Raw genomic sequence first — 15,900 nt, 5'->3', positions numbered from 1 at the left:
TAACAGTATCCAGTTTTCTATTTTTAAATGTAATTAAATCATTTTTGTATTTATCAATTTGAGTTTTGATTTTGGATAACCAATTTTCTTGTTGATCATTAGCAAGAACTGGGTTATGTGTTGTTTCAAACTGCTGAATTTCAATTTTGACCTTAGTTAGGATAGAAGTGACTTCTTCAATAACCAATAATATTAAATCAAAAGAACATTTGTTTAAAATGTAGCACCACTTTTTTCTGAATTCAGGGTTGTCTCTGCCTATGGTGGGAATATTGTGTACCCTAAACCCCCTTGGAATTTGCCCATTTCTATGGTAATCTGAAAGATAGCTACCGTGTAAAGATAAATCTATCTCACGTTTTTTCAATTTTAGCAAAGCAAAATATAAGTTAATAGGAGTCTCACCAGGCGTTCTGGATATTCACTTTTTGTACGTTTGTGCTTGAATGTCTTGGAGTATTGACATAGGGAGCATATGAGGGCATTGTTAGCCACAAGATAGGAGTGGAATATACATATATGACCCACGTAGCTCTCACTATGAGATTCAATATGTTGAGAGTATATAACCTCATCACTCAATAGGAACTAGGCGAGCGGTATAAATTTCAACAATATTTGTTTCAAGTTTTGATTACACAAAAGGCTTTTTAACATAGGATAGGAACAGTATGTATGTTAACAGCTCATACTAATGGGAAGATCGCAGATAGACGATAATCTTTAGCAGTATAGCTATGTAGAAACTGAAGGCTATAAATCGGAGATATATATCTCCATATGAGATTCCTCTATGCATATTGGATATACTGATTCAATATCTTTAACATAAGATAACATAACAACATATATATATAGCACATCATGTCAGCTGGCGTGCCTAACAAATAGATTTGGGTATCCTCTCTTATTAATACATCATCTGTAAACATATACATTGTAGCCAAATAACAGGCCTGTTCTAACACATTTTGGTTTATTTAGAAACATAGTTACTGTTTATCTGTTCCTGTTCAGGATTACACTCCAGCATTGTTTATGTTGTCATGGCAACAAGCGGCTGTCACATTTACTATCACTATTTAATATATTAGCATAAACGTTTGTACGCTAAGAATTTGCTTTATGTGTTTAGATAAACACGCCACAATGGCTTTACAATTATAGCAGTTATATAGAGTAAGCCGAATATTTACGGCTATAGATGTTGGCGCACTACTTCCGCCACTTAGCACACTTGGAACGCATTATGCGGTCCAACACCGGTAATTTTGGCGCCAGCACAGGTAGTGGTTTGAAATGATTTTGAGTGAGTATGTCACTATTTAAGAGTTTGTTTGTTTTCACTTTATTTATGCTGATGAAGGAGGCAAGACCTCCGAAAACGTTACAGAAATAAAAGTAACTTGTTTATGAAAGTCCTGAGAGTGCATTTTCTTTTGGCTGCATATATATATATATATATATATATATATATATATATATATATATATATATATATATATACCAATTCCTCTGCTAATTTTCGTTTCAGTACTAGTTTGGCATTCTACAAACATGTAGATGAGTGTCCTGGGGTAAGTCTTATTTTCTGTGACACTCTAAGCTATGGTTGGGCACTTTTTTAATAAAGTTCTAAATATATGTATTCAAACATTTATTTGCCTTGACTCAGGATGTTCAACATTTCCTTATTTTCAGACAGTCAGTTTCATATTTGGGATAATGCATTTGAATCAATCATTTTTCTTACCTTAAAAATTTGACTTTTTTTCCCTGTGGGCTGTTAGGCTCGCGGGGGCTGAAAATGCTTAATTTTATTGCGTCATTCTTGGCGCAGACTTTTTTGGCGCAAAAAATCTTTTCTGTTTCCGGCGTCATACGTGTCGCCGGAAGTTGCGTCATTTTTGACGTTCTTTTGCGCCAAAAATGTCGGCGTTCCGGACGTGGCGTCATTTTTGGCGCCAAAAGCATTTAGGCGCCAAATAATGTGGGCGTCTTATTTGGCGCTACAAAAATATGGGCGTCGCTTTTGTCTCCACATTATTTAAGTCTCATTTTTCTTTGCTTCTGGTTGTTAGAACCTTGTTCCTTGGCATTTTTTCCCATTCCTGAAACTGTCATTTAAGGAATTTGATCAATTTTGCTTTATATGTTGTTTTTTCTCTTACATATTGCAAGATGTCTCACGTTGCATCTGAGTCAGAAGATACTTCAGGAAAATCGCTGTCTGGTGCTGGAACTACCAAAGCTAAGTGTATCTGCTGTAAACTTTTGGTAGCTGTTCCTCCAGCTGTTTGTATTAATTGTCATGACAAACTTGTTAATGCAGATAATATTTCCTTTAGTAATGTACCATTACCTGTTGCAGTTCCATCAACATCTAATGTTCAGAGTGTTCCTGATAACATAAGAGATTTTGTTTCTGAATCCATCAAGAAGGCTATGTCTGTTATTCCTCCTTCTAGTAAACATAAAAAATCTTTTAAAACTTCTCTTTATACAGATGAATTTTTAAATGAACATCATCATTCTGATTCTAATGACTCTTCTGGTTCAGAGGATTCTGTCTCAGAGGTTGATGCTGATAAATCTTCATATTTATTTAAAATTGAATTTATTCGTTCTTTACTTAAAGAAGTACTAATTGCTTTAGAAATTGAGGATTCTGGTCCTCTTGATACTAAATCTAAACGTTTAGATAAGGTCTTTAAATCTCCTGTGGTTATTCCAGAAGTTTTTCCTGTTCCTGGTGCTATTTCTGAAGTAATTTCCAGAGAATGGAATAATTTGGGTAATTCATTTACTCCTTCTAAACGTTTTAAGCAATTATATCCTGTGCCGTCTGACAGATTAGAATTTTGGGACAAAATCCCTAAAGTTGATGGGGCTATTTCTACCCTTGCTAAACGTACTACTATTCCTACGTCAGATGGTACTTCGTTTAAGGATCCTTTAGATAGAAAAATTGAATCCTTTCTAAGAAAAGCTTATCTGTGTTCAGGTAATCTTCTTAGACCTGCTATATCATTGGCTGATGTTGCTGCAGCTTCAACTTTTTGGTTGGAAACTTTAGCGCAACAAGTAACAGATCATGATTCTCATAATATTCTTCTTCTTCTTCAACATGCTAATAATTTTATCTGTGATGCCATTTTTGATATTATCAGAGTTGATGTCAGGTATATGTCTCTAGCTATTTTAGCTAGAAGAGCTTTATGGCTTAAAACTTGGAATGCTGATATGTCTTCTAAATCGACTCTACTTTCCATTTCTTTCCAGGGTAACAAATTATTTGGTTCTCAGTTGGATTCTATTATCTCAACTGTTACTGGTGGGAAAGGAACTTTTTTACCACAGGATAAAAAATCTAAGGGTAAAAACAGGGCTAATAATCTAAGGGTAAAAACAGGGCTAATAATAGTTTTCGTTCCTTTCGTTTCAACAAAGAACAAAAGCCTGATCCTTCATCCTCAGGAGCAGTTTCAGTTTGGAAACCATCTCCAGTCTGGAATAAATCCAAGCCTTCTAGAAAAGCAAAGCCAGCTTCTAAGTCCACATGAAGGTGCGGCCCTCATTCCAGCTCAGCTGGTAGGGGGCAGGTTACGTTTTTTCAAAGAAATTTGGATCAATTCTGTTCGCAATCTTTGGATTCAGAACATTGTTTCAGAAGGGTACAGAATTGGTTTCAAGATAAGACCTCCTGCAAAGAGATTTTTTTCTTTCCCGTGTCCCAGTAAATCCAGTGAAAGCTCAAGCATTTCTGAAATGTGTTTCAGATCTAGAGTTGGCTGGAGTAATTATGCCAGTTCCAGTTCTTGAACAGGGGCTGGGGTTTTATTCGAATCTCTTCATTGTACCAAAGAAGGAGAATTCCTTCAGACCAGTTCTGGATCTAAAAATATTGAATCGTTATGTAAGGATACCAACGTTCAAAATGGTAACTGTAAGGACTATCTTGCCTTTTGTTCAGCAAGGGCATTATATGTCCACAATAGATTTACAGGATGCATATCTGCATATTCCGATTCATCCAGATCATTATCAGTTCCTGAGATTCTCTTTCCTGGACAAGCATTACCAGTTTGTGGCTCTGCCGTTTGGCCTAGCTACAGCTCCAAGAATTTTTACAAAGGTTCTCGTGCCCTTCTGTCTGTAATCAGAGAACAGGGTATTGTGGTATTTCCTTATTTGGACGATATCTTGGTACTTGCTCAGTCTTTACATTTGTGCAGATTGCTAAGCATGCAGCCAGCTTGAGAGGAGTTACTTCAGAGGTCTCCTAGAGAAATCTGCCTAAGGGGCTACATGTGTATCTTGTGTGAGTAAATCTACCTGTACTGAAATTAGAAAATTTTCATCTTGAGAAAGCCCATCTACACGGGTGAAACGCGTAGAGAAAGAGAGTTGCTGACCCTGTCAAGAACTTACAACTAGGTACCTAGTAGATTACCCGCGCGTGAAACACGCTAAGAGCGGAGGTTGCTTCAAAATATCAGCCCAGCTGATTACCCTTTTGCTACAGCTGCATACAACCAACGGAGGCGAAGATCTGTAAAGACGCTGACTGGAGAGGTAACGGTTTCGGAGAAGGAAAGATTCCGGCATTACCCCAGCTGCCTGTCAAGTGTAGTCATCTGATATACAGCCGTTCAAGATTGCCATCGAACTTGGCGAGGAAAAGATTCCGGTATTACCCCAAGCTGCCTGTCACAAGCGATCATCTGGCATACAGCCGCATAAGAGTGTCATCGCGCTTGGCGAGGAAAAGTTCCGGTAAAAAGTATAAGTAATTTTTGCCAAGTAAAATGTCATATAGCAGGCTGTTAAGGTGAGAAGTGTATACAAATACTAATAATCAGTGACTATCGAACAAGGCTCATAGAGTCAATATTTATTTATCTGTAGTGATTCAATTATACATTTCCTCATAAACAAAGTCCCACCTACTGCACATTCTGCATATATTGAAGCAGTATTTTGGCCTACACATAACATTCTGCATATATTGAAGCAGTATTTTGGCCTACACATAAAATTATGGGAAACAATTGCTATATGTGTTAACACTTGAGGAGTTGATACAAACATAAGGAGTAACTACTATATTGACATTTTCTAACCAGCAACATTTGTTTTCCAATCTTGATACACACTGGATCCCCCAGCAACAAAGAGGAACATCTGAAGTTACCTTAGATTGGACATTCTCTTAGCCAGCAATATTGTTTTTTAAAAAAAATTTTGTCTTTTGTTTTTTGATTTTTGATATATTTTTTCATTTTTTCATTTTTTACATTTCTAACTTTTGGGGTGGTATTCCATATAGTATTTTTCTTCTGATTTATTTTATTTTTATTTGCTGCAGGGAGACGTCCCGCATATTGTGGAATTTATTTTTGATAGTAAATCTTTTTAAATTACTTGGTGTACTGTCTTCTTTACTATGGATGCTTAATGCTGATTAAGTGTGTTGGTTTCTCTTAGCTTTTAGCGCCCTCTCATTTACGTTTTTTTGTTAAGTTTTTTAATTTAGCCATCTAGGGGAGGTGGTAGGAGAGTGGCTTAAGATAAACCTTTAGATTTTAGCGCTGTATTTTTCTTTTCTAATCCAGTCTTTACATTTAGCAGAATCTCATACGAATCGACTTGTGTTGTTTCTTCAAGATCATGGTTGGAGGATCAATTCACTAAAAAGTTCATTGATTCCTCAGACAAGGGTAACCTTTCTGGGTTTCCAGATAGATTCAGTGTCCATGACTCTGTCTTTGACGGACAAGAGACGTCTAAAATTGATTTCAGCTTGTCGAAACCTTCAGTCACAATCATTCCCTTCGGTAGCCTTATGCATGGAAATTCTAGGTCTTATGACTGCTGCATCGGACGCGATCCCCTTTGCTCGTTTTCACATGCGACCTCTTCAGCTCTGTATGCTGAATCAATGGTGCAGGGATTACACAAAGATATCTCAATTAATATCTTTAAAACCGATTGTACGACACACTCTAACGTGGTGGACAGATCACCATAGTTTAATTCAGGGGGCTTCTTTTGTTCTTCCGACCTGGACTGTAATTTCAACAGATGCAAGTCTTACAGGTTGGGGAGCTGTGTGGGGATCTCTGACGGCACAAGGAGTTTGGGAATCTCAGGAGGTGAGATTACCGATCAATATTTTGGAACTCCGTGCAATTTTCAGAGCTCTTCAGTCTTGGCCTCTTCTAAAGAGAGAATCGTTCATTTGTTTTCAGACAGACAATGTCACAACTGTGGCATACATCAATCATCAAGGAGGGACTCACAGTCCTCTGGCTATGAAAGAAGTATCTCGTATTCTGGTTTGGGCGGAATCCAGCTCCTGTCTAATCTCTGCGGTTCATATCCCAGGTATAGACAATTGGGAAGCGGATTATCTCAGTCGCCAAACGTTGCATCCGGGCGAATGGTCTCTTCACCCAGAGGTATTTCTTCAGATTGTTCAAATGTGGTAACTTCCAGAAATAGATCTGATGGCGTCTCATCTAAACAAGAAACTTCCCAGGTATCTGTCCAGATCCCGGGATCCTCAGGCGGAGGCAGTGGATGCATTATCACTTCCTTGGAAGTATCATCCTGCCTATATCTTTCCGCCTTTAGTTCTTCTTCCAAGAGTAATCTCCAAGATTCTGAAGGAATGCTCGTTTGTTCTGCTGGTAGCTCCGGCATGGCCTCACAGGTTTTGGTATGCGGATCTTGTCCGGATGGCCTCTTGCCATCCGTGGACTCTTCCGTTAAGACCAGACCTTCTGTCGCAAGGTCCTTTTTTCCATCAGGATCTCAAATCCTTAAATTTAAAGGTATGGAGATTGAACGCTAGATTCTTGGTCAAAGAGGTTTCTCTGACTCTGTGATTAATACTATGTTACAGGCTCGTAAATCTGTATCTAGAGAGATATATTATAGAGTCTGGAAGACTTATATTTCTTGGTGTCTTTCTCATCAATTTTCTTGGCATTCTTTTAGAATTCCGAGAATTTTACAGTTTCTTCAGGATGGTTTAGATAAAGGTTTGTCCGCAAGTTCTTTGAAAGGACAAATCTCTGCTCTTTCTGTTCTTTTTCACAGAAAGATTGCTAATCTTCCTGATATTCATTGTTTTGTACAAGCTTTGGTTCGTATAAAACTTGTCATTAAGTCAATTTCTCCTCCTTGGAGTTTGAATTTGGTTCTGGGGGCTCTTCAAGCTCCTCCTTTTGAACCCATGCATTCATTGGACATTAAATTACTTTCTTGGAAAGTTTTGTTCCTTTTGGCGATCTCTTCTGCCAGAAGAGTCTCTGAATTATCTGCTCTTTCTTGTGAGTCTCCTTTTCTGATTTTTCATCAGGATAAGGCGGTGTTGCGAACTTCTTTTGAATTTTTACCTAAGGTTGTGAATTCCAACAACATTAGTAGAGAAATTGTGGTTCCCTCATTATGTCCTAATCCTAAGAATTCTAAGGAGAAATCGTTGCATTCTTTGGATGTTGTTAGAGCTTTGAAATATTATGTTGAAGCTACTAAGTCTTTCCGAAAGACTTCTAGTCTATTTGTTATCTTTTCTGGTTCTAGAAAAGGCCAGAAAGCTTCTGCCATTTCTTTAGCATCTTGTTTGAAATCTTTAATTCATCATGCCTATGTCGAGTCGGGTAAAACTCCGCCTCAAAGGATTACAGCTCATTCTACTAGGTCAGTTTCTACTTCCTGGGCGTTTAGGAATGAAGCTTCGGTTGATCAGATTTGCAAAGCAGCAACTTGGTCCTCTTTGCATACTTTTACTAAATTCTACCATTTTGATGTATTTTCTTCTTCTGAAGCAGTTTTTGGTAGAAAAGTACTTCAGGCAGCGGTTTCAGTTTGAATCTTCTGTTTGTTTTTCATTAAACTTTATTTTGGGTGTGGATTATTTTCAGCAGGAATTGGCTGTCTTTATTTTATCCCTCCCTCTCTAGTGACTCTTGCGTGGAAAGATCCACATCTTGGGTAGTCATTATCCCATACCTCACTAGCTCATGGACTCTTGCTAATTACATGAAAGAAAACATAATTTATGTAAGAACTTACCTGATAAATTCATTTCTTTCATATTAGCAAGAGTCCATGAGGCCCACCCTTTTTTGTGGTGGTTATGATTTTTTTGTATAAAGCACAATTATTCCAATTCCTTATTTTATATGCTTTCGCACTTTTTTCTTATCACCCCACTTCTTGGCTATTCGTTAAACTGATTTGTGGGTGTGGTGAGGGGTGTATTTGTAGGCATTTTGAGGTTTGGGAAACTTTGCCCCTCCTGGTAGGAATGTATATCCCATACGTCACTAGCTCATGGACTCTTGCTAATATGAAAGAAATGAATTTATCAGGTAAGTTCTTACATAAATTATGTTTTCTCCCGCTCTCCCACCCTCACTTTTACGCTCTTTCCCCCTCTTTTGCGCTTTTCTCCCCCTCTCTTTTTTGCGCTTTTTCTCCCCCTCTCTTTTTTGCGCTCTCTCTCCCCTTTTTTTGCTCTCTCTCTCTCCCCCCTCTCTATTGCTCTCTCTCCCCTCTCTATTGCTCTTTCCCCTCTATTTTGTTCTCTTTCCCCTCTCTTTAGCTCTTTCCTATCTCTTTTTGTCTCTCCCCCTCTCTTTCTATTTCTCTCCCCTCTCTCTCGCGCCGACCGAGCCTGGCCACGCACACGCTCCCGACCGGACACGCACACGTTCGCCCCACCGCCGCAAACAGCATGTCAGGTAAGGCCAGGTGTGTTTGTCCTCATGCTGTCTCTACTGCGCATGACGGCTTCGGACAAACACACTTGGCCTTTTATATAATAGGATTGTTTCTGGCCACTTTGAAATGGCTGCCATGCTCCGCCCACTGATGACATCAATATTTGTGCTGCATCTAGGCACTCTGCTCAATAGCATTGACAGTCTGTTGAATCCAACTAGTTAGTCTTTTATAACTTAGTGAGCCTTTAATGCAGCCCAGATAGTGATGTAATCAGTGGGAGTATGGCAGCCAATTAAAAAGTGACCAGAAACAATATTCATTTTAAAATAACTTTTTTACTTGTACTGCTGCATGATATAGAGAGGGGATTCTGGGGGCTATTTGCATATTAATCTAAGGTAAGACTTTAATGTGTCTAAGGTGTAGACTGTCCCTTTGAAGAAAATGATAAATGTCACTTTGCATCCTTGTGTTCATACACTGTTCCATCAAATTACAGTACAACCTATAAGACGATGGTGTCCATTTAAGAGTTAATTTGTTATATGTTGCTTCTCTCTAAGAATTTAAGTACCTAATTCTAATCAAAGTGCACTGCAAGGTTGATGGATGTTGTGTTTATGTACATTATGCGTCTTACTTTTCTTGACCGATCAGATTACTAATCTGTTTCATTGTTGTAATAAAAGGGACATAACCAAAAAGATTTTCTTTCATGATTTAGGTAGAACATAACATTTTAAACAACTTTCCAGTTTACTTCTAATATCAAATGTGCTTCATTCTCTTGGTATCATTTGTTAAAGGAGCAGCAATGCACTACTGGTTTCTAACTGAACACATGGGTGAGCCAATGACAATCGGTATCTATATGCAGCAACCAATCAGCAGCTAGAATCTAGGTTCTTTGCTGCTCCTGAGCTTTCCTAAATTAACCTTTCAGCAAAGGATAACGAGAAGAAATCAAATAAAAATAGAAGTAAATTGGAAAATTGTTTAAAATCACATGCTCTTTCTGAATCGTGAAGGGAAAAAAAATGGGTTTCATGTCCCTTTTAACCCCTAAACGACCACCGACTTGCACGGTACGTCCTACAAAAACTGGTACTTAATGACCAAGTACGTACCCTGCATGTCCTCAGGTGTTTGAAGCGCTGGAAGCAATCGTGATCACTTTCAGGGTATTGCAGTGACGCCTCCATATTGAGGCATCCTGCAATACCTTTTTTTTTTAGCCACTGATACAGAGAGAGCCTCTCTGCATCGGCTAGCGATGGTGCCGATCGTTGGTGGGTGGAAGCCATAGCAGGGAGGTGGGTGGGTGGCCCATCGCTGGATCAGTTCCAATTTGAGGTCCGGTGAGCAAGCACTATCATTGCTTTCTATGGGAAGGAGGGAGAGGGAGTGGGGGAATAAGGAATTATTAGTGTTGGGAAAGGGATCTGGGAGAGGGTAGGGGTAGGGCAGTGTTTTTCAACCAGTGTGCCGTGGCACACTAGTGTGCCGTGAGAGATCCTCAGGTGTGCCGCGGCAGACTGACAACCGTGCGGGGGTGTCCCTCTTTCAAATTTTGAAATATTGGGAGGTATGTGACAGGCTCATCAGGCATCATTTACAACATTGACATTCATTCACAGGCAATCATGATTGTTTGTGAATGAATGTAAATATGTCATGTATATACTGTGTGTGTGTGTGTGTGTGTGTGTGTGTGTGTATATATATATATATATATATATATATATATATATATATATATATATATATATATATATATATATATATATATATATATATATATATATATATATATATATATATATAATTTCTCTTGTTAAGTGTATCCAGTCCACGGATCATCCATTACTTATGGAATATATTCTCCTTCCCAACAGGAAGCTGCAAGAGTCCACCCACAGCAAAGCTGCTATATAGCTCCTCCCCTAACTGCCATATTCAGTCATTCTCTTGCAAGCCTCAACATAGATAGGAGGTTGTGAGAGTCTGTGGTGCTTTCTACTTAGTTTATTCTTCAATCAAAAGTTTGTTATTTTTAAATGGCACCGGAGTGTGCTGTTTATCTCAGGCAGTATTTGGAAGAAGAATCTGCCTGCGTTTTTCTATGATCTTAGCAGACGTAACTAAGATCCATTTGCTGTTCTCACACATTCTGAGGAGTGAGGTACTTCAGAGGGGGAATGGCGTGCAGGTTTTCCTGCAGATAAGGTATGTGCAGTAAAATATTTTTCTAGGAATGGAATTGACTAAGAAAATACTGCTGATACCGAAGTAATGTAAGTAAAGCCTTAAATGCAGCGATAGCGACTGGTATCAGGCTTATTAATAGAGATACATACTCTTGTAAAAATGTGTTTTAAAACGTTTGCTGGCATGTTTAATCGTTTTTTAACATATGTTTGGTGATAAAACTTATTGGGGCCTAAGTTTTTTCCACATGGCTGGCTTAAATTTTGCATAGAAACAGTTAACTGAAGCTTCCCACTGTTGGCTGTGGCAGTTTGTTGTGTCTGTTTTTAAAAACGTCTGTCATTTTTTTTTTTTTATCTGTTTTTTGCATTAAGGGGTTAATCATCCATTTGCAAGTGGGTGCAATGCTCTGTTACCTTATTACATGTACTGTAAAAATTTCGTTTGTTTTACTGCCTTTTTTTTTCACTGTTTTTCAAATTTTGACAAAATTTGTTTCTCTTAAAGGCACAGTAACGTTTTATATATTTGCTTGTTAACTTGATTTAAAGTGTTTTCCAAGCTTACTAGTCTCATTATTAGTCTGTTCTAACATGTCTGACATAGAGGAAGCTCTGTGTTCATTATGTTTTAAAGCCATGGTGGAACCCCATCTTAGAATGTGTACCAGATGTACTGATTTCATGTTAAACAATAAAGATCATTTTTTGTCTTTAAAAACATTATCACCAGAGGATTCTGGGGGTAGTTATGCCGACTAACTCTCCCCACGTGTCAGACCTTTTGACTCCCGCTTCAGGGACTCACGCTCAAATGGCGCCAAGTACATCAAGGGCACCCATAGCGTTTCTTTTACCAGGGGATTCTGTCGAGGGGAAAGTTATGCCGACTAACTCTCCCCACGTGTCAGACCCTTCGACTCCCGCTTCAGGGACTCACGCTCAAATGGCGCCAAGTACATCAAGGGCGCCCATAGCGTTTATTTTACAAGACATGGCAAAGGTGGTGAATAATATTCTGGCAGCAGTATTAGTCAGACTACCTGAAATTAAAGGAAAGCAGTTAGCTCTGGGGGTAGATACAGAGCATACAGACGCTTTAAGAACCATGTATGATACTACCTCACAATATGCTTAGTCTGTGGGTGATTTTTTTTTTGACTCAGGGAAGATGATTTAACCTGATTCTGATATTTCTACATTTAAAATTTATGCTTGAGAACCTCCACTTGTTGCTCAGGGAGGCTTTGGCTGCTCTGAATGAATGTGTACAATCGCAGGGCCAGAGAAATTGTGTAGACTGGATAAATAATATGCAGTGCCGGTGTGTACTGATGTTTTTCCAATACCTAAAGAGGTTTACTAAAAAATTTTTAATAAGGAATGGGATAGACCAGGTGTGCCGTTCTCTTCCCCTCCTATTTTCTCCAACATTGGTGTGTCCGGTCCACGGCGTCATCCTTACTTGTGGGATATTCTCTTCCCCAACAGGAAATGGCAAAGAGCCCAGCAAAGCTGGTCACATGATCCCTCCTAGGCTCCGCCTACCCCAGTCATTCTCTTTGCCGTTGTACAGGCAACATCTCCACGGAGATGGCTTAGAGTTTTTTAGTGTTTAACTGTAGTTTTTATTATTCAATCAAGAGTTTGTTATTTTGAAATAGTGCTGGTATGTACTATTTACTCAGAAACAGAAAAGAGATGAAGATTTCTGTTTGTATGAGGAAAATGATTTTAGCAACCGTAACTAAAATCCATGGCTGTTCCACACAGGACTGTTGAGAGCAAATAACTTCAGTTGGGGGAACAGTGTGCAGTCTCTTGCTGCTTGAGGTATGACACATTCTAACAAGACGATGTAATGCTGGAAGCTGTCATTTTCCCTATGGGATCCGGTAAGCCATGTTTATTACGATCGTAAATAAGGGCTTCACAAGGGCTTATTAAGACTGTAGACTTTTTCTGGGCTAAATCGATTCATTATTAACACATATTTAGCCTTGAGGAATCATTTTATCTGGGTATTTTGATATAATAATATCGGCAGGCACTGTATTAGACACCTTATTCCTTAGGGGCTTTCCCAAAGCATAAGCAGAGCCTCATTTTCGCGCCGGTGTGGCGCACTTGTTTTTGAGAGGCATGGCATGCAGTCGCATGTGAGAGGAGCTCTGATACTTAGAAAAGACTTTCTGAAGGCGTCATTTGGTATCGTATTCCCCTTTGGGCTTGGTTGGGTCTCAGCAAAGCAGATACCAGGGACTGTAAAGGGGTTAAAGTTTAAAACGGCTCCGGTTCCGTTATTTTAAGTGTTAAAGCTTCCAAATTTGGTGTGCAATACTTTTAAGGCTTTAAGACACTGTGGTGAAAATTTGGTGAATTTTGAACAATTCCTTCATGTTTTTTCGCAATTGCAGTAATAAAGTGTGTTCAGTTTAAAATTTAAAGTGACAGTAACGGTTTTATTTTAAAACGTTTTTGTACTTTATCAAGTTTATGCCTGTTTAACATGTCTGAACTACCAGATAGACTGTGTTCTGAATGTGGGGAAGCCAGAATTCCTATTCATTTAAATAAATGTGATTTATGTGATAATGACAATGATGCCCAAGATGATTCCTCAAGTGAGGGGAGTAAGCATGGTACTGCATCATTCCCTCCTTCGTCTACACGAGTCTTGCCCACTCAGGAGGCCCCTAGTACATCTAGCGCGCCAATACTCCTTACTATGCAACAATTAACGGCTGTAATGGATAATTCTGTCAAAAACATTTTAGCCAAAATGAACACTTGTCAGCGTAAGCGCGGCTGCTCTGTTTTAGATACTGAAGAGCATGACGACGCTGATATTAATATCTCTGAAGGGCCCCTAACCCAGTCTGATGGGGCCAGGGAGGTTTTGTCTGAGGGAGAAATTACTGATTCAGGGAACATTTCTCAACAGGCTGAACCTGATGTGATTGCATTTAAATTTAAGTTGGAACATCTCCGCATTCTGCTTAAGGAGGTATTATCCACTCTGGATGATTGTGACAAGTTGGTCATCCCAGAGAAACTATGTAAAATGGACAAGTTCCTAGAGGTGCCGGGGCTCCCAGAAGCTTTTCCTATACCCAAGCGGGTGGCGGACATTGTTAATAAAGAATGGGAAAGGCCCGGTATTCCTTTCGTCCCTCCCCCCATATTTAAAAAATTGTTTCCTATGGTCGACCCCAGAAAGGACTTATGGCAGACAGTCCCCAAGGTCGAGGGAGCGGTTTCCACTTTAAACAAACGCACCACTATACCCATAGAGGATAGTTGTGCTTTCAAAGATCCTATGGATAAAAAATTAGAAGGTTTGCTTAAAAAGATGTTTGTTCAGCAGGGTTACCTTCTACAACCAATTTCATGCATTGTCCCTGTCGCTACAGCCGCATGTTTCTGGTTCGATGAGCTGATAAAGGCGGTCGATAGTGATTCTCCTCCTTATGAGGAGATTATGGACAGAATCAATGCTCTCAAATTGGCTAATTCTTTCACCCTAGACGCCACTTTGCAATTGGCTAGGTTAGCGGCTAAGAATTCTGGGTTTGCTATTGTGGCGCGCAGAGCGCTTTGGTTGAAATCTTGGTCGGCTGATGCGTCTTCCAAGAACAAGCTACTTAACATTCCTTTCAAGGGGAAAACGCTGTTTGGCCCTGACTTGAAAGAGATTATCTCTGATATCACTGGGGGTAAGGGCCACGCCCTTCCTCAGGATCGGCCTTTCAAGGCAAAAAATAAACCTAATTTTCGTCCCTTTCGTAGAAACGGACCAGCCCAAGGTGCTACGTCCTCTAAGCAAGAGGGTAATACTTCTCAGGCCAAGCCAGCTTGGAGACCAATGCAAGGCTGGAACAAGGGAAAGCAGGCCAAGAAACCTGCCACTGCTACCAAGACTGCATGAAATGTTGGCCCCCGATCCGGGACCGGATCTGGTGGGGGGCAGACTCTCTCTCTTCGCTCAGGCTTGGGCAAGAGATGTTCTGGATCCTTGGGCGCTAGAAATAGTCTCCCAAGGTTATCTTCTGGAATTCAAGGGACTTCCCCCAAGGGGGAGGTTCCACAGGTCTCAGTTGTCTTCAGACCACATAAAAAGACAGGCATTCTTACATTGTGTAGAAGACCTGTTAAAAATGGGAGTGATTCATCCTGTTCCATTAAGAGAACAAGGGATGGGGTTCTACTCCAATCTGTTCATAGTTCCCAAAAAAGAGGGAACGTTCAGACCAATCTTAGATCTCAAGATCTTAAACAAGTTTCTCAAGGTTCCATCGTTCAAGATGGAAACCATTCGAACTATTCTTCCTTCCATCCAGGAAGGTCAATTCATGACCACGGTGGATTTAAAGGATGCGTATCTACATATTCCTATCCACAAGGAACATCATCGGTTCCTAAGGTTCGCATTCCTGGACAAACATTACCAGTTCGTGGCGCTTCCTTTCGGATTAGCCACTGCTCCAAGGATTTTCACAAAGGTACTAGGGTCCCTTCTAGCTGTGCTAAGACCAAGGGGTATTGCTGTAGTACCTTACTTGGACGACATTCTGATTCAAGCGTCGTCCCTTCCTCAAGCAAAGGCTCACACGGACATCGTCCTGGCCTTTCTCAGATCTCACGGATGGAAAGTGAACGTGGAAAAGAGTTCTCTATCCCCGTCAACAAGGGTTCCCTTCTTGGGAACAATTATAGACTCCTTAGAAATGAGGATTTTTCTAACAGAGGCCAGAAAAACAAAACTTCTAGACTCTTGTCGGATACTTCATTCCGTTCCTCTTCCTTCCATAGCTCAGTGCATGGAAGTGATCGGGTTGATGGTAGCGGCAATGGACATAGTTCCTTTTGCGCGCATTCATCTAAGACCATTACAACTGTGCATGCTCAGTCAGTGGAATGGGGACTATACAGACTTGTCTCCGAAGATACAAGTAAA

At 39.8% G+C, this 15,900-nt stretch overlaps 2 protein-coding genes across 3 annotated transcripts in view; one reads left to right on the top strand and one right to left on the bottom strand.

Annotated features, from left to right (window-relative positions):
• The window catches only part of TWF2 (twinfilin actin binding protein 2), a 609,681-nt gene that overhangs the window by 279,018 nt on the left and 314,763 nt on the right, over window positions 1-15,900 (bottom strand). The window lies entirely within an intron of this gene.
• WBP11 (WW domain binding protein 11) overlaps window positions 1-15,900 on the top strand; it is a 193,072-nt gene that overhangs the window by 161,225 nt on the left and 15,947 nt on the right. The window lies entirely within an intron of this gene.

The sequence above is a fragment of the Bombina bombina genome, chromosome 7, assembly GCF_027579735.1.
Source record: "Bombina bombina isolate aBomBom1 chromosome 7, aBomBom1.pri, whole genome shotgun sequence".
Classification (NCBI taxonomy): Eukaryota; Metazoa; Chordata; class Amphibia; order Anura; family Bombinatoridae; genus Bombina; species Bombina bombina.
Note: the sequence above shows the minus strand (reverse complement) of the source record. Positions and strands in the feature narration are given on the sequence as shown.